Here is a 22700-nt window from a genome sequence, read left to right as displayed (position 1 = left end):
AATAAAACACATCAACCTAGTCTCAGCTGATAATCTCATGTAATTATATGTGCATAGAGAGAGAGAGAGGTAGATACATACTTGTCATGTAGAGAAAACAAAAGAGGGTACCTTCTTGCAGCTGTCCACAGCACAGTGTCAGGCACTCATCTTGGTGAGCACGAGCTGGATTTCAGTCCATACTTGCTGCCTTCTTCGGGTGTCTTTGTGCAGTGCACGAACTGCACAACTGTACGCAGCGGCTCTAGGGGACCCCAGCCATTGCTATTATGGGGTTCCAAACAGTGACTGGGGACAAAGGAGGACCCTATGTCTAGGGTGCCAAACTGAAGGAAGAGTCTGTCAAGAAGAGATCGTAGTAAACCACATAAGAAAAAAAAAAAGAACCTGACATTCAGAAGCAGCAGAAAAGTTAAGTGGTAAAACGTCAAAAAGAATGAGAGAAACAAAACCAGGAAGACAGGAGCCCAACCACAGCAATACTGTACCTGGAAGCCTAGATATAGCAGCAGCCACAGCTCCCTCTCGGAGCTGGAATTCAGAGCCGATAGTGGTCTTGGCGAGTGCAGTTCTGCACAGTGAAAGGCAGGGTATCCGGTGGGAGAGACAACTTTGAGAGAGGGTTAGGATTTGAGGATGGTCACTCCAGGAGGCTATATATACTACTCATACGGCATAAGCTGAGGGGTGGAGGAAAAGAGGAGAAAACAATGCATCCCAACAATGCCTGGAATGCATCAGTTGTGCAAACCAAAACTCCTGGGAAAACCAAGCTGTGTCTTGGATTGTGGTTCAAGGAACTAGTAATGGGATACAAAGCTTTTCCTTCCAGGCTAGTGGCGTGAGCCCAGGGCAGGATAGGAGTTAGCAAAGTGCTTTAGATGGCAGAGTGAAAGGAAATGATGGGGCCAGCCTGACCTTCTAGTATTTTGAGTAATCCTGAAAAGAACCACCTGCCACATAGGTAACCCTAGCAGCCAGCTTCATGGAATGACTGGGAAGGGAAGCTGAATTGTGATACCCACTTCATTCTCAGGACCCAGGGGAGTCTCTCCGGAACAAAACTGGAGCACTGTAGAAAATTTCTACTGCCCCTGGGAAGAGAGATCAGAGCTTCCCTAAGCCTGGGCCTTGGATTCTGCATTCAAATCACCCTGCGATACTTATTAACAAGGCAGGCTTCCCAGGGCCCAATCTGGACCAAGTGAAGCTGTGTCTTTAAGGATGGGGCTCTGGACACCTGCATTTTCATCAGGCCCCTATGTGTTTCATAGGTACTGGGCATTTTGAGGGTTACAGATAGAGACATGTTTCTCAGCTTCATTAAAATCAGGGGAGGGCTGGGTAGTGCAGATGCTGGCTCCACCTCCAGAGGTGCCAAATTCACTGTCTGGGATGGAGCCAGAGAATCAACATTTCTAACAAGTTCCCAGGTGATGCTGCCGGCTTTCGGTCCTGCACTTTGAGAACCACTGCAACACAGAGAGCATCTCTTCACCTGGAAATTTCTTGCTGCTGCTGCTAAGTCGCTTCAGTCATGTCCGACTCTGTGCGACCCCATAGACGGTAGCCCACCAGGCTTCCCCGTCCCTGGGATTCTCCAGGCAAGAACACTGGAGTGGGTTGCCATGTCCTTCTCCAATGCATGAAAGTGAAAAGTGAAAGTGAAGTCGCTCAGTCGTGTCCGACTCTTAGCGACCCCATGGACTGCAGCCTACCAGGCTCCTCCGTCCATGGGATTTTCCAGGCAAGAGTACTGGAGTGGGGTGCCATTGCCTTCTCTGGAAATTTCTTAAAAGTTATGAAAAGTATAAAACTCCACTAATCATTCATCTGCATAGTTGAGCTAGTTCCTACCACTTCGGTATTCAGATGACTAATATCCATGACCTCTTTCTCACCTTGTTAGATAACTTGAAGCTGTAAACTGACAACATGAAAAGGGATCTCACCTGGCCAGCCCTAATCTTGTCTCTTGTCCTGCTTCCAAATATTTACATTATCACCAGCCCCGTCCTTTCCTCCTGTTTGGTGGTAACCTGCAGAAAATCACTCAGCTTTGTATTATCCTGGACTTCAGCAACTCAAACCAACCCTTTTCTTTACTTGCCATAAAGAGATAAGCTGAAAAACAAAACAAAACAAAAAATAAAAAAAAAAAAAATGCTTATGAAAAAACAAAAAAGAGAAAGCTGAAAATATTCTGAAATTCATAAAGTGTTATTTTGGGGAGTCTTCTGGGACAGGATGTCCCCATCATTAGCAAGAGGAAGCTCCGCTTCTGATAAGCACTATTTGGCCTCTCACAGATCAAAGAGAGCCATTTACTGAAGGAAGGGATGGAAGTATTTGATGGGGCCCTTCGGCAGACTCCTCGTAAACAGGATAGGCTCTATCAATGAAAGCATATACGTGGCCAGGCCACCGTCCCCAGAAACAATGGAACAGCAACAACAGTAGGTGGCAAGGAAAAGAGCCTCGGTCCTGGCAAGATTGTTCTGCCAAGAGAGTGGCCGTAAACAGGATTAGTCGTAATGAGATTATCAACCCAGGACCTGGAGGTCTGAGTTGGAGAGTTCAGTGTTGTACAAAGGAAAGACACAGAAGTAGCTTGTAGGGTGAGAGGCTGACAAAGCATGGGGCAGGGTCTTTCCCTTCCTGGAACCTGCTGGACCAGGGATGCCCGCTCTCCTGGGCTGAAAAAGTAGTGTGGTTACAAACACTGTTTCAAAGGAGCAGAAGAACCAGGAGCTAAAGCCTTAAAGAAGTGGTTCTTAATCAGGGGGCATTAGCAGTATCTGGAGACGTTTTTGGTTGTCACAACTGGTGGGGGCAGGGTGCTGTTAGCATCTAAGGGCAGAGGCCAGGGAAAACACTCAGCATCATACAATGCACAGGACAGACTCCCACTTCCAACAAAGAATTACCCAGCTCCAAATGCTTGAGAGGGCTTTCCCGATGGCTCAGTGATAAAGAAGCCACCTGGTAAAGAACTTGCAAGAGATGCAGGTTCGATCCCTGAGTCAGGAAAATCCCCTGGAGGAGGACATGGTAACCCACTCCAGTATTCTTGCCAGGAAATTCCATGGGCAGAGGAGCCTGAGGGGCTACATCCATGGGGTGGCAAAGAGTCAGACACAAGTGAGCAACTGAGCACGCATGCATGCGTGAAAATGCTTGAGAACACCTGTGCTGGGGTGGTTACGAGGGACTCCAGATAGGATTTTGATAAATGACAAGCTGGATACTGAGCATGAGAAGTGAGAAGAGGTGAGAGGTGGCAGGAGGGAGGAGGGGGTGGGAAGAGTAGGCAAGCATTTATTAAACCTGAAACTTGAGGTCATCACTTCCCAGGTGGAAACTGGTTCGAAACACAGAATCATTTATGTATAAAGCACAGATATGTCCATGGCACTTAAACACATGAATATTTTCTGTGATATTAAAATTTCATAGGAGGCAGCAGAGTGATTAGGGGAAAAAAATGTCTCAAAAGGGTCCTTAGGGAGATGATAATGAAACAAAGTTTGAGAGACAGAGAGCCATTGGTCTACATTAGAATCAAGACTGAAATGCTTTCTCCAGCTGCATCCAGGAATCACGTGGTGGGATCTTACTAAGAACTGAATCGGTGGCAGTGGCTCCAGGACTGAAGATTGGTTTCTTTTTGCTTTAGAGATAAAATATAAAGAGCCTTGTGCTTGAAGGCACGCTTTCCACCTGGCCCCACCGCACCGAAACCCAACACTCTTGGTCTCAACCACAGTGAATCACTCCTCTGCTGCTCGCCCCTCCCAGGTCCTTTCCTTTCCTTCCCCCAGCATCTCTCAATGGCCAACTGCAGCTCCTCCACCAAGGACAAAGGACTGACAGCAACTCTAACTCCCTCAACCCTTGGCTGCTTGCCCCTTCTCCATGCTTCCCTAGGGAAGAACAGTAGTTTACTCCTATTGCAGCATCATTTCCACTTTATTGTACTAATTCACTGCCTCAATGGCAGGCATTTGCACCCAACGCAATGCCTGGTCCATAATGACCCCTCAATTTTCTGTTTAGTCACTAAGTCGTGTCCAACTCTTGTGACCCCCATGGACCCTCCAAACCTGTTTAACCTATTGGTTAAAACATGAGAGAATTTGTGCTCATTACTCACTTTGAGACAGCGATGACCATCCTCATCTGACAGAGTGGCGTCTGGATTTCCCAGATAAGGAACGGGTGTGCCCCCTTTTGTGCCACTTTCTGGATCCTCAGCTTCACCTAGACCTTCTTGGCCAAGAAGGGGCTTCCCTGGTAGCTCAGCTGGTAAAGAATATGCCTGCAATGCAGGCGACCCTGGTTCTATTCCTGGGTGGGGCAGATTTCCTGGAGAAGGGATAGGCTACCCACCCCACTATTCCTGGGCTTCCCTGGTGGCTCAGATGGTGAAGAATCTGCCTGAAATGTGGTAAACCTGGGCTTTATCCCTGTGTTGGGAAGATCCCCTGGAGAAGGGAATGGCTACCCACTTTAGTATTCTTGTCTGGAGAATTCCATGGACAGAGGAGCCTGGCAGGCTACACTCAATGGGGTTGCAAAGAGCTGGACATGACTGAGCAACTTTCACTTTCACTTTTGGTCCAGAGATGCATGTCAGGCTTCTCCATAGCTGTGCTTCCAGCAAGAGTGCATCACTTAGAAATGGGTCACAGATAGAACCAAGAACAAGGACAGAAAGTGAGTCAGGGGTGGGAGTTTTACAAAGTCAAGGCCTTTTAATACTTCTTTTAGAGGAGACACAAATACATTGGCCACCTGAGACTCCAATACTTTGGCCCCCTGATGCAAAGAACTGACTCATCGGAAAAGACCCTGATGCTGGGGAAGACTGAAGGCAGAAGGAGAAGGGGATGACAGACAATGAGATGGTTGGATGGCATCACCGACTTGATGGACATGAGTTGGAGCAAGCTCGGGAGTTGGTGATGGACAGATGGGGAAGCCTGGTGTGCTGCAGTCCACAGGGTCACAAAAAGTCAGACATGACTGAGCGACTGAACTGAACTGAACTGAGAGGAGATACCAAGGGCCATGCCACTTAAGAGGTGCCTTGAAATCTTAGAGCTAAGGTAAGCATTTTTTTGTAAAGTGGCCCCTAGTTTGACTGTAAGTGTTCTGGCACCAGTACTAACAGGCTCACCAGCCCAAGTGCACAGTCCATTGGGCAGAGTAGTAATAGTGGAGATGGAAGCCTTGGGGGGCAGACAGAAATGCCATCTGGAGATTGAAGGGCAGGTTTCCAGGAGTAGCTCTGTGTTGTCATTTGTACAGAGAGGGCTGTGCCACAGGTGGTCCTTGAAACCGTGGGAGTGGGTGCGATCACAGAGGGATGAACGTGCAGAGTGACAAGGACTGAGCGGGGAAGATGGCAAACAGTTCCTCAGTGTCTTGTATTTTCAGTTAATTTTTTAAAATTTTTAATTGAAGGACAATTGTTCAAAATCCAGTAATTTGAGAGGCAAATGTCAATAGAAAGGAAAGATGTTTTAATCAGAAAAGCCATTATCTGGGGAGATTGTAGATTCATGTCCTGAGACCAACTTCAAAGACTGCTCAGCCATGACAGAGAAAAAGGGGGAATAAACCAAGAGATATCACTTTGATGACAGAGGTCCGTCTAGTCAAAGCTATGGTTTTTCCAGTAGTCACGTACAGATGTGAGAGTTGGACCATAAAGGAGGCAGAGCACTGAAGAATTGATGCTTTAGAGCTGCGGTGTTGGAGAAGACTCTTGGACAGCAAGGAGATCAAACCAGTCAATCTTAAAGGAAATCAACTCTGAATATTCATTGGAAGGACTCATGCTGAAGCTCCAATACTTTGGCCTCGTGATGCAAAGAGCCATCTCATTGGAAAAGACCTGGATGCTAGGAAAGATTGAGGCCAGGAGGAGAAAGGGATGCCAGAGGATGAGATGGTTGGATGCATCATCAACTCAATGAACATGAGTTTGAGCAAACTCTAGGAGATAGTGAAGGACGGAGGAGCCTGGCGTGGGGCAGTTCACGGGTCGCAAAGAGCTGGTCATGACTGAGTGCCTGAACAACAACAGCAAAAATCACAGTCAGTCACTGAGGCAGGAGGCTGGATTCTGTATAATTCTGCATTGTACCAGGCTGGCTGACTCTTTCTTCAGATGTTATTTTATTTGCATGATCTGCCTATAGGATTGCTAAGGGGACTGTTGGGGGTGGAGAGTCATTTTTTAACTGCTTAATTCTTCATTCTTACTTCATTTTATCCAGGGAAAAAACCAACAGTTTAAGCAAGGCTTGGTGTGCATTCAGGAGAGTATAAGTCAGAAGTTAGGTTAAATTACCTAGTGATCTCATTCATATAATTAGGTTGTTTTAAGGTTAGAGGGGATAGAAATAGACAAAAAGGAAAGGGGCAGAAGAACTGCTATCAGTTCCCCACCATCAAACACCATTCCATTTCTATGGATTAGGGGCAAAGGTCCATCTTCTGTAACTTCATCTTGACACAGTGCTCTGTATTCTCAGAGTGGAAGATGATAGTATCTCTTTTCTGACAACTTTAGTTGCCCACTTACATATGCAGGCAGAGCAAGCTACACTTTTTTTGATGTCTGCAAAGATATAGATTATTATAAGCAATAATGTTAATTCCAGGGCTTCCTTGGTAGATCAGTGGTTAAGAATTCTGCCTGCCAATACAGAAGACATGGGCTCAATCCTTGGTTTGGGAAGATGCCGTGGAGAAGGGAATAGCAACCCACTCCAGTATTCTTGGCTGGGAAATCCCATGCACTGAGGAGCCTGGTGGGCTACAGTCCATGGGGTCGCAAAAGAGCTGGATATGACTTAATGACTAAAGAACAATAACAATATTAATCCCATTCTCTGAAGGCCAGCCCTTGGGATTGTACTGGCCATAGATTCAGTATTGCTCAAGATGAAGCAGCTTATGTCATAGCTACAGTCTGGTCAAGAAGTTAGCTTTTTTCCTCTCTCTGGAGGCAGTTATATATCTGTAAAACAATTCAAGAATGTACATCAGACAGAGTCTGTGACTCTATTGTTTAATCATTAATTGATCAGTTTTATACTTGCTAGGGGAGGAAAACTCCAGGGTTCTGCTTGGTTCAAATCCCCCCTTTTCTTTGATTTTCCTCAGTCCTGAGAAGGAACAGGTGCATAACCCAGAAAAGGCATAACCCAGAAAAGTTTTAGATCAACAGGTTAATCATAACTTTGCAGAAGAACCCACAGGGTCAATATTCAGTTTTACCATCAGACGCTGCTTGAGAATTACTGGTAGCGTCCGAGTCTGATACGGCTCAGAAAATTCAAGTTCTCAGCAATATCAGAAAGTACTGAAATCATATCCACAATGGCCACCTAGTTTTACCTTGGATGTCTGAACCACTACCCGATTTTGACTTTCAAATGCATTTTTCTCTTTGATGACCAAAACTGATGTCACTGTTAATGGTTTCAGTGCTTCTCTAGATATGAGGAGGTGCAAGAATTTGGATTCATAACATGTCTTGGAAATACCTAACAATCTGAAGATCTATTCTGAGAGTTTTTCTCAGCACACTGATCTCCATCCTGACCTCCTTTCAGGGTGTGTTGAAGGTCAATGACTGCAGTAACTTGTGACTTAATCCTTGTAGAGGTAGGTGGCAAGTGCCAAGTTTTAGTTGGCAGGGCCCCCAAATGGTCATAAATTCAATCATGACTCGGGAGGCATTTCATAACTACTTCATACTGTGGTGTTTGGAATCTCATTCCAAGGTCAGGACTAGGACATTTTGTGTGCTTGTGCTCAGTCTCTCAGTCATGTCTGACTCTGTGCAAATACATGGACTATAATCTGCCAGGCTCCTCTGTCCATGGAATTTTCCAGGTAAGAATCCTGGACTGGGTTTCCATTTCTTACTGCAGGGGATCTTCCTGACCCAGGGATCGAACCCACATCTCTTACATCGGCAGGTAACTTCTTTAGCACTGTGCCACCTAGAAAGCCCTAACAGTGGCCAAAAGTCTCTGGGTCACCTGTCTTACTAGTCTGTTATAGTCCAGGAAAGATATTGCCTCATGTTTCTTCTTCCCAAATCTAGAGTTACACTACTGCAATCATTGATCTCATATAGAACTACATATCTGACCAAATGCTTCAAGTCTTCTAATCATCATTATTTTTGTCAGAGGCCCAATCACACATTTGGTGATATAAGCAGTAACAATTTTGCAAAACAGGCAATATATTAATAATATGGTTAGCAGTATTAGTAAGATCATAAGTAAGAATTTAAGTCAAGAGCTTCCATCAGGTACAGCCCAGTATAATTCCCAGGTCATCTGATTTAGTCTGTTCTGTATCCATCCTAATCTTTAAGGGAAATTATATATTGGCATTGTACATGAGGCACTCAGCCCAATTTCCCCATGTTACTAGACTGGCTATCCTTACTATGGCTTAATTATTCCCAACATGAGGGAGCCTTTAAGCTTAAACAACCATGCTGCTGCTGCTGCTAAGTTGCTTCAGTCGTGTCCGACTCTGTGCGACCCCATAGATGACAGCCCACCAGGCTCCCCCGTCCCTGGGATTCTCCAGGCAAGAACACTGGAGTGGGTTGCCATTTAAACGACCATAGCCAGGTGTTAACCACATAAGCCCATCACGTAGCTGTGAGAAGACTTTGTTATGGACAAGATCAGAGAAGGTATTAATTGGTCAGGAGAGGGGATCTCACCTAGTAATAATATCAATAGTGGTCTGAGCAGAGGTATAATTTCTTTCTTCAAGAATAAATTTCCTAAGGGCCTTGGAGTAGAGAAATCCACCAAGGTGACCCAGAAGTACTGGATATAGGTAATTGACCATAAACTTGACAATTGGACTTGTTTTAACTGCATCATATTGTGAAATACATTTGGTTCATAAGCAAAATATAAGCAGTTATCAAAGTAACTGGTGCACAGGCCTGATCTGGCATTTTGGACCAACTGTCTACTTCAGATGTCACCATCTTCTCATCCTGGTCTGGTAGTTTCCCCTCAGTTTGAACGTTGTTTTAAGATGACTTCGAGGTTGGCAGTCCTCTCTATAGGCCAGTCCAGTACAGGGGCCCCCTTTAAAGGGAAATGTTAATATGAGAGTCAATTCCCTTCAGTTTTGCTGTGCATGAGCTAGTTTGTTGCTGCTTAGTATCTCAGTCGTGTCCAATTCTTTGTGACCCCATGGACTGTAGCCCGCCAGGCTCCTCTGTCCATGGGATTTCCCAGCAAGAATAATAGAATGGGTTGCCATTTCCTTCTCCAGGGGATCTTCTGGATCTAGGGATCGAACCCATGTCTCCTGCATTGGCAGGTGGTTTCTTTACCACTGAGCCACAAGGGAAGCCCATGAGCTAGTTAACAGTATTGAATAAAGGTCCTTTCATCAAGGTTGGCGTCAGTCCTTTAAATTATGTCTTTTCTCGTATGCATAGGGCTTTCCAGGTAGTGCTAGTGGTAAAGAACCCGCCTGCCAATGGAGGAGATGTAAGAGAAACAGATTCGATCCCTGGGTTGGGGGATCCCTTGGAGGAGGAAATCAAAACCCACTCCAGTATTCATGCCTGGAGAATCCCATGGACAGAGGAGGCTGGTCCACAGTGTCGCAGAAAGTCAGACATGACTGAAGCAACTTAGCAGGTACACAGTATGCATAATCTCCTGGTTGCAAGCCATGGGGCATCTGATCTCCATCCAAAGATAGATGACCAGATAAGCTTCAGAATACTTGGAGTGTTCTTTTAATAATTCAATTAAACATTGCAATAATCTAACATAATAGCAAGGAACCATCTGGGCGGTGGGTTGCTGCCCAGGTCTTAGTTGTGGTGTGTGGGGTCCTCGTTGCGCCATGTGGCATCTTTCATTGTGCACAGAACCTTGGCTGCAGTTGTGGTGTGGAGGCTCAGTAGTTGTGCTGTGAGGCCCTTTAAGTCATCTGAATTTGCTTTTAACACCTTTTGTCACTTTAGTTCAAGGAATAATTATTGTCTCATGGTGACCTGTGATTTTATTTGACCAAATGTTTTGAAGCTTTTGACAAACTTCCCAAATATCCAATTTATTTGAAGTTCTTTTAATCTCCCACTAATTGTGGGATGCTTTAGAGGATCCCTGAGGCATCCCAGAAAGAAATATTTAACTAAGATAACAAATGAATTATAACATTATACAAGGATATACCCAAATTTTAGAAACTTTATATCATTTCCAGAATGTTTCTATTAATAACATCCATACACCATAAGGTTTATCACTCAGGTGATAATGTATTCCATATAATTTAACATAAATAATCCTAGTTAAACTTATGTGTGTGAAAGTCTTAGTCACTCAGTTGTGTCCTACTCTTTGTGACCCCATGTACTATAGCCTGCCAGGCTCTTCTGTCCATTGAATTCTCCAGGCAAAAATACTGGAGTGAGTAGCCATTCCCTTCTCCATCTTCCTGACCTAGGGATCAAACCTGGGTTTCTTGCATTGCAGGGAGATTCTTTACCATCTGAGCCATCAGGGAAACCTCAGGTAAACTTATATAAGCACTGAATTTCCTTTAAGCAAGTGAAGTAGAGTCCATTGACAAATTAATTTTGATAATACCATACAAAGATAGTTTACACATAGACATATAAACAGACACAACCAGAGATCCAATAGCTGCATTTTCTAAACTTAGTCAAGAATCAGGTAGTATAATATAAAACTACCAGTTTATAAATAACAGTTGGAATAAGTTAAAGTTTACAAGGCTCCTTTCCTCATTTCCCCCTTCAATCTCAAGAATTAGAGATGATCTAGATAAGATAAATGTTTCTGAGAGTCCTGGTTTCAAGGCACTGAGAGAGCAAAGCAAGTTCTCCTAGAAGGACTTTTTGTCTCAGGGTCACAATTCTAAAAAGATGTTTTATCAAGCTAATATTTTTTCTAACTGCATATGCAAAAAGAACAAGTTTGAAAATTTTTCAAAAGAGTTTCACCTTAATCAATTTTCTATGAAATCTAAAGAATATTGTGGCCACATCATGTTATAATAAAATATCATCTTTTTCTTAGTCACAGGCTCATAGTTAAAATTTTTCCAGTGAGACAGAATTCACCCAAGAGGGCTCTGCACTAAACAGAACCAGAATTGCCCATTTCAGAAGGCAGAATGGTAATTACAGATCACAACTCAGACACCAAGTACAAAGCACACATATGCATGGCTGTCACAGATAGACCAGACCTCGCCCTAATCAGGCACTCCCTGAGATACAAATAACTCAAGAGCATATGCACATCAGAACAAACTGCCCCCCAAAACAGCATTCCTTGCCCAAATGATGCCTGGTGCTCAAAAATGACCCTCAATGTCAGATACACATCAGGATCAACTGACCACAGAAGGAGGCTGCCTGGGCACTGTCCAGTGGACAAATCCAGTTCCTGGAGCTTGTAAACTAGTCTCAAGGGCGCTTTTCTATTTCTGTGGACTCCTAAAGCAAAAATTGGCAGGCAGTGCAAAGCAGTAAAGAGACCGGAGAGTCCACAGAACTAATAGTTCCAGTGGCTACTGGGACCTCCCTGAGAAGTGCCCCTCTCAAGCCCACCACAAGCAGATGGCTCATCGTGACTGTTCCGAAGGGCTGCTGCAGCCATTGGCCTTACTCTGGAAAGCCCAGAGGAGCCAGACAACATGAGAGCACAGGTCCACCATGGAAACCAGAATCCATCACCCAACTCAGGTTTGGCTTAGAAAGCCAATACTTTGAGAGGCAAGGGTCGATAGAAAGGAAAAGTGCTTTAATTAGAAAAGTCAGCAATCTGTGGAGAAGATGGATTCATGTGCCAGGACCAACTCCAAAGATTCTGCTCAGCCACGACAGTTTTCAAAGGAAAAAAAGTGGGAAGAAAGAATCTCAGTGAATCCTTAAGGCAGGAAGTTGAATATCACATCATTCACCATTACATGCAGATTGGCTGACTCTTTCTTTAGAAGCTATTTAGTTTTCATGATCTGCCTGCAGGAGTGCTAAGGGGACTCTTGGGGCTAGGGAGTTAGCCATTTTTTTTAACTGCTTAATTCTTCATTCTTATATCATTTTATCTAGAAGAAGAATCAACGGGTTAGGAAAGGCATGGTGTGCATTCAGAAGAGAAGTCAGGAGTTAGGTTAAATTGCCTAGTGATCTCATTTCTATAATTAGATTCTTTAAAGGTTAGAGGGTAACAGAATTGGCAAACAGGGGCAAAAGAGCTGCTTTCATCATCTTCTGTAAACTCTGCAGCGTTCAGCACAGCAACCCCACTTCCTTCATTTACTATTGCCTTCCGTGATTTCCACGTCACCATGTTTTCTGTTCTTTTTTGATCTTCCTGAATATTACTGTATAGCCTCCCTTGCTCCCTTGCTGGCTCTGTTCCTCTCTTGGTACCCTGAAAACAGAAGCTTTCTCAAATTCCTTTTTGTCCCTCTCCTCTCCTTTTCCAAACTTTATCTTGACAATGGCATTCATGGTCTTAGCCACAACTTCTATGAAAATGTCTTCCATGAAGATGTCTTCTCTGAATCTAGGATTCAAACCCTGATGTGTTTCCTGATCACTCTGGACCTAGTCCTCTGGACTTGAGGAAAGGAGCAGAGTGCAGACTCCCTTCCACAAAGTGACCAGCAGCCCTGGGTTAATGCTGAAAGCCTACACTGCTCTGGTGGAATAGACGAGGACAGAGGCTAAGCAGCCTGCTGCAAGGGTGGCAGCAGGAGAGTTAGAAGGACCCGTCAACCAGGACACACACTCGAAGGACTGCAGTAAAGGTTGGAAGAGGAAGAGATGAAAGGTACAGATAGAAGTGGTGACACCTTAAGAGTTGTCTCATGGACCTGGAGTTCTGACCGTGGCACAGCTCTTAAATGGGTTAGGGCACCCCTTACAGGATCAGGAACAACACTTGGGCACTGATTTCCAGACCATGTTTCCATGGGGCTCTGCCACACCACTGCACTGGGACTCTGACTTAACATTGCCACATCATCGCACTGGGACCTACTTCCTCCTTCAGGTTCATTTGGCATCTGTTCTCCAGGGTTCTGCACTTGGCTTACCTCTTTTTCATTTCCTATTTTACTTTGCTGGGCCATCTTATTCACTCCCACGGCTTCAGATGCTATTTTTAGGTTGAAAACTTCCAAATATATATATCTCCAGCCTAAAATCCAGATCAGTAATTCTACCTATAGATTCCACAAAAACCTAAAAAATTGACACACCCAAATGGAAACCACTGTATTCTCCGTCAAGCTGTTCCTTCACTTGTCCTCTCTTTACTGATAATGACACAAGCAGCCATCTGGTTATTCAAACCAGAAACTTCAGAGTCATCTCTGACTCATCTATCTTCCTCCATCCCTAAGTCAACTCTGTCTCTTAATCAGGTACTCATTTTTCACACTTTTCCTTTGCTACTGCCAGTTTGTTTGTTATCTGACATCATCTCTCAGGTGGATATTCCAGCAGTCTTCCAACCAGTTACTTGTGTCTTTTCACAACCTCCCAATCTGTCCTCCAGGCCACTGTAGTTTTCTTTTCAAAGCAGGAAGCTGAACTTTCTCCATGGTTCAGTAACTGCTTGGTGCTCACTGCCAGATAAAATTTAAACACAATGCCTGGCGCAGTCTCCTTCCTCATTTGCCCTCTTCCTTCTAGATTTACTTACAGCCGTTTCCCAAATAGTACCTGGGGCTTCATCTACATCTATTGACAATCTTCTGAATGGCCCTGCTGTTCCCTAATGCCATATGTTTGCGCATGCACGCCACTAGCTCGAATGCCCTTTTCCTTTACCCTAGTGGTCGGCCAACTCATCCTTCAATACTCAGCTTTTAGATCAGCTTCTCTTTGAAGCCTTCTCTGCCCTTTTCCTATTTCTCTAACTCTTCCACCACGTCACTGTACATACCTGGCATCTAGCACCTAGCCGACTGAGCTGTCATTTGTCATTGAGGCTTTTATCTTCTCCACTAAAATCTGAGCTCCTGAAGGGCAGGACCCTGTCTTCTGATTTCCCTTTGCTCCTCAGCCAGCACCAGTCTCCTAAACCGTGTATTTTAGAATTCTAGTCCTATGAGTTATTAAAAGGTATTCCTCACCGGAGAATCTAGGGCCCAATATGTCTGGGGAAAGCTGCATATTGACAATACACACAAGCTTAGGGAGTGTTCAGCAGAAACCTGCTTGAACTGGTTTAATTCAGTCCCTCCAAATGCCAGGGCAAGAGGACAGCCTTGTAAAGATCCTTATATCACACAGGCAAGGGACCAAGGTGGGGATGTGACCTGGTAACCCTAGAGAACAGAGAAGGCTCAAGGGGCTCTGGAGCACATCTAGAGAAAGCAACCTCCAGCTCTCACAACAGGAGAGTCACCAGTTTAACCCCCAAGAGGGAAACTCTCTGGTAGCCTAATACTTTCAGAGACTGACCTTCAGGATTGGATGTGAATATCAGAAGCATTTTATTATACAAAGAAAGTCAACTCTTCTTGGATGGCCCCCCCTCACATCTTTGCTTTGGTCAGAATCAGCTTCAAACTGGCCTTCCCCAGGCTGAATTCCATTCCTAAACTCAACTCACTTCACACCTCCCAGCTGTTATCCTATGGTTGTTTATATTTTTCTGCATATGACATGTGCTGGGTGCTGTGCTAAGTCGTTGTAGTTGCGTTCGACTCTTTGCAACCCTATGGACTGTAGCCCTGCAGGCTCCTCTGTCCATGGAGTTCTCCAGGCAAGAGTACTGGAGTGGGTTTCTATTTCCTTCTCCAGGAGATCTTCCTGACCCAGGGATTGAAACCGTGGTTCTTACGTCTCCTGCATCGGCAGGCAGGTTGTTCAACACTAGTACTACCTGGAGCCTGGGTACTTGGAGGACCTGGGGGACATTTTCAGCAGCTGCTGAGGCTGAGGGGACAGGTCTTTTTTGTACTGCTTCTGTCCAGAAGAAAGAGAATTCTCTAGTTCCTATTTAACTCCCAGATCCATGGATGGAAGAAGGGAGCAGAGGAGCATCTCTGACTTGGATATCCAGTGCATTCTCCCACAGAAGGCCAACCATTTTAAAAACAGGTTTGCACAGAGGCAGCCCCACGTAGGGCTTTAGGGCAGGGAGTGCACTCAGGATTGCATGGACTGCAATCCTGGCTTCTCCACTTACTTCTCTGTGACTCTGGGGAAATACTTGATCTCTCTTGTGTTTTCTCATCTGTAAAATGAAGATAATAATCCTAGTAGCTACCTCCAAGGAGTCTAATAAGAACTAAATGAATTACAATTTATGTGAAGTTTAGAACAGTGCCTAGCTTGTGGCAAATGCTATTTAAGTGTTATAAAATCAATCAATCAATATTAGTTTCTGCATTGGGGCAGACGCAAGATGAGACAAATAATGGCCAGATAGTGCAAATTAGCTATAGTTCCAGCACCTACTGTTTAAAAACAGTAATAAAAGCTAGTAGTTCTATTGTCTGATTCCATCCCCAGACAACATATGAAGTGGGTATTATTTTCATGCTTTAGAGAGAAAAGAGGGTCAGAGGTTACCATGCTCAATGCTGTACAGCTCCACATTAGGTGAGGGAGCCAAGCTTCAAATTCATGTCTGTCCCACTTCCAAGACCTTCTCATCAGGTGATGACTTTTTCTCATTGGGGATGTTTGCTGCTGCTGCTGCTGCTGCTAAGTTGCTTCAGTCATTTCTGACTCCGTGTGACCCCATAGATGGCAGCCCACCAGGCTCTCCCGTCCCTGGGAGTCTCCAGGCAAGAACACTGGAGCGGGTTACCTTTTCCTTCTCCAATGCATGAAAGTGAAAAGTGAAAGGGAAGTCGCTCAGTCGTGTCTGACTCCTAGCGATCACATGGACTGCAGCCTACCAGGTTCCTCCGTCCATGGGACTTTCCAGGCAAGAGTACTGGAGTGGGTTGCCATTGCCTTCTCTGGGGGAATGTTTGGGTTAGAGGCAACCCGTTACTTCCCTTGACTTACTAGTCAGGAAGTGGTTCATAAGCCTCTTTAATTACACAATTCATATCATAGCTCACCTATGTGTTTAGAGTTAAGTAATACTTTTATTAGAAAAGTTAAACTTTCATGTGACACTTTTTTTCCCCCACATACTACAATGAAAAGGAAGCCTCTTGGCTCCTTCAGCTTCTCCATTCCCACCAGTTCCATCCCCCAAAGTTCTGGATAACATTTCAAAAACAATCTATGCATTTGTAAACATCTTATTTATAATCTCTAGAAATGAGATCCTACTTCATACATGGGTGTCTTCCTATTTGCAGACGGTCATAAGGAGTGATGGTTCATTAACCCAGGGTGAGTAAAGCAGGGGATCAACACACCTTACTCAGCAACACTCCACTCATGACTCATTGTGACCACTGAATATGAGACCTGGAAGCCCCAGAGATGAACCTACTTCTCCCTCTCCATTTGACAAGCAAGTAAATCAATGCCCAGAGAGGGTAAGTAACTTTCTCTAAATCTCACAGTAAGTCAGTGGTAGAACCAGAATCATCAGAAGACTGGCAGTCAGGTGCCTGGGCTTATATGCAGTAGTATAGGTAACCAGTGCCACAAACTTGGAATTGACTTAGAGGTAATCATGTGATATCAATGATATCTTTAACCTGCCAATCAGAATTTTGGATTGTGTATCTACCCCACCTCTGTCTCTAGTGAGGCAGCTTCTATCAGAAATAATCTATGGATTTGTAAACATTTTATAAAGAATAGACAAATGAGATCATAGTTTCATAGTGATACAGGTCATTGCTTATGTTCCCAATGCACAGATGAGGAAAAGGAGGTACCAGGAATGACTCAGCAGCTCACCACAAGAATCTCCTGGAGGCCTGCCTGGCCTTCTGTCAGATGCACTTGGTTGAATTGCTTTTCAGTATTATTACTGAGGTCTTATTGTTGAGAACACTTTCTTTGGGTTTCCTGCTTATTTCTAAAGTGAATAAAATGTATGTGTGTGTGTGTTATTATTATTTTTTTTTTTTCTGTTTGCTTTCTCAAACTTCAGCTTCCATGACCTTAAAAAAAGAAAAAGAAAAAAAAAAAAAGGAAGCACAGCTGTGCTGGTCTAAAAGCAGCCTGTTTGCAACATGATATGGGACCTGGACCGCGAGCTGCTAAACCCTGGTGTAGGGTTCTCTAAACATACTTCAACTGTTTTTTCCAAGTGGCAATTGGTTTATTTCCATTGAAACACTTGAAGATGATGAATTTACAGTACATTTCCCACTCTACTGAATGAGCAATGATAAATGGGTAGTTATGTATATCAGAAGGGAAAATAGCTAATGGATTTTTTTTTTATTTGAAGAATAGACAGTCTTTAGCAGTCCTTGCATTTAGCCAAACTCTTTGTTAAAGTTAGAACTGGTTAATACAACATTCTCATAGTTCATAGTTTTTATTAAGATTGATATTTGATGGACCCAACAGTCCAACATCACTTTCTACTTTAAAATGTAAGATTCTCTGTACAAAATCATTTGCTCCATAAACCTGGGAAACCTGGTGAATATGTGAACCAGTTCTGGAAAATGCTTTTGAGTTGTTTTCTTATTTGATTCAGAGTTTACTGTACGTGTGTGTGTGTGTGTGTGTGTGTGTGTACATATATATAATAAAATATAATATATGTGATATTTTTCTATGGTTTTGCCAAAGCCATAATCTCCTCTTTCGGTGTAGGCATAATGAGTGATCTTTCTGTATGAGAATAGCACAGAAAAGCATAAAGTGATAGTTCCTTCCAAGTCCAAATGGTAGAATTATATGATTTAAGTTGTGGAGTCAGGACTAATCTCATAGGCTTTGGAAATTGCTCCCTCTCATCCTCTCTAACCTCCTTCCTCTCTTTTATCTAAGGAGAGTGAAGTAGGTAAATATGACTAAATTTATGAGAGTGGAAGGAAATGCGGTGAAACTTTTAAGGTCCTACTTTAATACCTATGACTAATGAAACATTCATTATGGTGTTAAATAAATCTTCAGGAGATTTCAAAGCAAAGTCTGCTGTTCTTTTCATCCCATTAAGTTACCATCCAGGAGCCCTATCCTATCAAGGATTGCTTCTTCTCATTGGTTGTCCTTAACAGTCCAATCCAAATACGACTTTTTAGTTCTTCAAAAGTGGCATTTGAGTCCCTTCGCAACCCTTCTACATGCCTCCCATGCTCACTCCCTCCCCTCCCGAGTCACACCACTATGAACACCTTTAGGGTTCTTCTTGCTGCCTTGGGTAAAATTCCCAGCCTCAACTATGTCTTCACCGACACAGCCAGACTTGCCTTCCTTTGCCAAATACTTACAAAAGCGATGCCCTCCCGGTTGCCACCAAATTCTCCAGCAGAGCTTCTGCTGCTGTATTTCTAAAATACGTCACCCAAGGGTGACTTTGCTTCCTCTCCTCCCCACCTAACCGGGAGTCATTTGACAATGTCTGGAGACAGTTTCTGATTGTCACAACTACAGGAGGAGAGTGTTATTGGCATTTAGTGGATAAAGGGCGCTGACTTATAATGCACAGGACAGCCCCTCACTACAAAGAAGCATCCAGAGCCAAATGTCAACAGAGCCAAGGTTGAAAAGCCCCGTTCTGAGTGATAGTGGAGGCCTCTATTCTCTTCTGCGACCTTTGGCAGAGAAATGAAAACACACCCAAACAAAATCTATCCTCCAGGCACACGTAGAGGAACCCACTGCTCTCTCCCTCCCTTCTTAGCTCAGGATTGGAGGAAACAAGCAGGATCTTGTGGCACCAGTCTCTTCCTTCCTCATGTGGTTTCTTCTCCCTGCTGGACAGGAATTGGGACAGAGGGGTCCATCCAGAGAAGAACCCCTTCAGACCAGTGGTTTTCAACCCAAGCTATATCACATGTTTATGTCGTTTCAAATATTTTAAATATTTAGAATGTGGATACTCAGAATTCAAATTGAATTGCTCTGGGATGGCGTCTGGGTGATATTTCTAAAAAACTCACCTGATAATACCACTGTGTAGCCAGGGTTAATAGCCCCATGAGCTGGCTGCCTGGTCGTGGTGGGGAGAGCAGATCTCCCCAAAGAGCTATGGGAAGTTATTCTTCTGGGGCCCTTCAACAGTGTGGTCAGTGTGGGAAGTCTTTCAACTTGGCCATCTGGGAAAATGCAGATTATCTGAGTGTATTTGTTCGAAGTCTTTCTATATCTCAAACTGGGATTTACTGTAATTTTTAAATATTTATCAAAATCAGGAAGAGGGTAAATCAAAGGTTAAAAGCTATCTCCATAATTAAGCATTTCCTGCTAGCTATTTATGTATTAGAGAAAAAATATCTTTTCCTCTTTCAGATAGAGAAAATAATCCTAAATTAAAGCTTTCAGATGAATTACAGTTTATGAAAAATAATGGGTTAGTATCATAAATCACAAACATTGTCTCTATGAAATATGACCAGCCTCTGTACATTTCCTCCCCAATTCAAAACAATGGAGTCCCTACAAGGCAAATTCATCTAGCGTTAACCTGGGAATCATTACTGTGTTCTCACTGATGAAACTGCTAAAAATCCTTCTTGATGCTCAAGAATCCTATTAAATAACCTATAACTTAAGTATATCATGTCTAATTTCAGTTTATTTCCTATTCTACTGAAGCCATACACTCAACATTCCAGAGTAGAATAAACACGAGAAGTTGAGAAGCATGCAACCTAGTTCACACCACAGTATCACTTTGACAAGTCATTTTCCCTAGGCTGCTTCTGAGTCACAAAAGTGATGGTATCACCAGGTGATAAGTAAAAGCCTTTTCAAGTTAAGGAATTAGCAAGAAGGCAGATTAGCAATTTGAGTGTGTTAGTCGCTCAGTCATATCTGACTCTTTGGGACCCCATGGACTGTAGCACACCAGGCTCCTCTGTCCATGGGATTCTCCAGGCAAGAATACTGGAGGGGGTAGTGATTCCCTTCCCAATCCAAGGATCAAACCCGGGTCTCCTGCATTGCAGACAGATTCTTTACTAACTGAGTAAGTAGCAATGAAGCATCTGGTTTTCGGTCTTGGCACATAGTGTGGAAACATGGTATGTATCAATTTAATAAATATTTACTGAGCCCTCTTGCTACAAAAAATTTGGGGCATTGCTATGGCGAATTCAAAAGAAATAGCAATTATATCTCTGAAGTTTTACTATAAATAAGATTATAATTTGTTGCAGAGATACAGTCACATCAGGTAAAAAACATTTAGAAATGCCAAATGGTGAACATTTAAATTCACATTAAATCGGTGAACATTTATGGGAAATCTACTGCATGAGTTAGATCCTACCCTAATGAATATCACAGATAACAGTGCTGACAGGTTTAGGGAGCAGTGGAAACTTTTCTTCTTTTATGTAAGCTGCAGTAACCCACTCCACTGACATTGCAGTTAGTGGCCTGGTGTTATCTACTGTCTCAAGTATCCTTCAAATACTTAGCTTACTACTGTGGAAATAATATCTGTTTCTCCTATTCCTGGGTAATTCTAAAACTTCTCTCCCTATCAGTTGCTCCACCAGCTCAGATGAGCACCTCTTCCGGGTTCCACTGTACGCTTCCAAGTTGAGAGCTGGTAGTCATCAATACTTTGGCAACTAATTTAATTAAATATGTATTAATTGAGTACTTAGTAGGATATGTGCATCTCAAGCATTGTGATAAATACTGGCAAAGATTTGTTCAATGTTCAGAGATAGCTCATTCATTCATTCATTTACAAATACTTACTTAGTGCCTATTCCTCCCGTCAGTATCTAAGCCATGTAGCATACATTGGAGAAAAGAGTAGACACGATACCTAGCCTTAAGGAGCCTGCGGCTTAATGCAAGAATAGACAAAAAACAAGTGAATGGACAAGCAACAAGAACAGTGGTAATTTCCCAAAATACTAAGTTCTACAAAGGAAACCAATAGGGTGCAAAGATAATGGAAGGGGTAGCCTCTACTCTTCAAGTCTTCCCTGAAAAGTTTTCTCAGACATCTCAGCTGAGGCCCCACCAGCAGAAGAGCCCATCATGACAAGAAGAAGGTGACACTCCCCCAGGCCAGGGGGCATAGCACAGGCTAAGGCTCAGAGACAGGAATGGGCCTGGTGTGTTGAGCCTAAATCAGGTGTGTGGTTAGAGAGGAGGGTGATGGGGATAAGGCTGGGGGCAGACCACACAGGGCTTTATGGACCATGGTATAGCAACTTATGTAAAGCCAGAGGGAAATCTTGTGCTTAGTGGCTCAGTCGTTTCCGACTCTTTGCGATCCCATGGACTGTACCCCACTGGGCTCCTATGTATATGGGGATTCTCCAGGAAAGAATGCTAGAGTGGGTTTCCATGCCCTCCTCCAAGGGATCTTGCCAACCCAGGGATCGAACCCAGGTCTCCCACATTGCAGGCGGAGTCTTCACTGTCCTAGACACCAGGGAAGCCTGAGGGAAATTGTTAGATGTTCAACCAGGGATGGCGAAGATCCATTTACATTTTAGCAAATAACTCTGGATGCTAAACAGAGACTGTATTGAAGTGGGACATTTGTGGTTCTAGGGGAGGTCATATATGAGGTTGGGGTGACCTGGACCGGGCAAGTGGCAATGGGAATACAAAAAAAAAAAAAGAATTGTGGTCTATTTTAGAGAAAGAAGCGATAGGACTGTGATGGACAGGGAGGAGAATGAGAGAAAGAGAAGATGCATGTGAAAGTGTCAAGGAGGCTGATGCACGCACACACCTGAAGCTTGGGAATGAGCTCAGGGCTGGGGACAAAAATGTACAAGCCTCTGGCAATGGCACGGTGTCAGAGGATAGGAACAGGTTGTCAGGCACAGAATTAGACAGAGAAGGAGCCTTGTACCGAGTAATTCCAACATTCACAGAAGCTAAACAACGCGCTCTGCCCGAGGTCCCTGGAATTGTCTCTTGTCTCCATGTGCAGGAAGCAACACCATGGGAATGGACCCACCGTAGTGCAGCATTGGTGGTTTCTGTCTGCATAAATAGAAAGTGGAGAAAACAGAAAGATACATAGAACAGGAAGTGGGGCAGATTCCCAGGAAGCCAAGGAAGCACCGCTTCCGGCTCCTGTCCTAGCACCGGCCAACCCCCTCCAAGATCCTGGATATAATTTTGTATTTGTAATTTGGTACTATTTTCTTCTAAGAGGGCTCCCAAATTAAGCAAGCTCAGGCCTCACAGAATCTGACTCTGCGTCTGATGGGAAAATGAAGAAACAGGGCATGAAACCAAAACCCCCCAGTGACCTGACAGTTTGGCTTCCAATGGGGCCTTTTGATACAACTGCTTGTGCTGAGCCAGCCAGAAGTTGTGGGCAAACAGATTCTTGAAGAAAAGCTTTATTGTTCAAAGCTACTTCCTAACCTATTCACGTGCACCTCAACAAGAGGCATGGTGACCACATTGTGCAAAAGAAAGGTAAATCCTAGGTCAAGGTTGGGAAAATGGAGTTCAGCCCTGGGCAGCACAGTTGGCTGACAGAACACCCTGTGTTCAACTGACAGAAAATACCCACCCTGCCAACCAAGAGAACATCTAGTTCTGCAAA

At 43.9% G+C, this 22700-nt stretch overlaps 1 protein-coding gene across 3 annotated transcripts in view; it reads right to left on the bottom strand.

Moving 5' to 3' along the window:
* LIFR (LIF receptor subunit alpha) overlaps positions 1–22700 on the bottom strand; it is a 186035-nt gene that overhangs the window by 124841 nt on the left and 38494 nt on the right. Inside the window, exons 1-2 of one of the 3 annotated variants that reach the window (XM_025270583.3) lie at positions 489–995; positions 112–339 (exon numbers count right to left, since the gene is read on the bottom strand). The exons of 1 other annotated variant lie outside the window; for it this stretch is intronic. The gene's annotated coding sequence lies outside the window, so the exon portion shown is untranslated. Of the gene's footprint in view, positions 1–111; positions 340–488; positions 996–22700 lie in introns of those variants that run through there. One more of the 3 variants, XM_025270587.3, reaches the window with a different exon arrangement.

Source organism: Bubalus bubalis, chromosome 19 (genome assembly GCF_019923935.1).
Source record: "Bubalus bubalis isolate 160015118507 breed Murrah chromosome 19, NDDB_SH_1, whole genome shotgun sequence".
Classification (NCBI taxonomy): Eukaryota; Metazoa; Chordata; class Mammalia; order Artiodactyla; family Bovidae; genus Bubalus; species Bubalus bubalis.
This window is presented reverse-complemented; position numbering and strand designations above follow the sequence as displayed.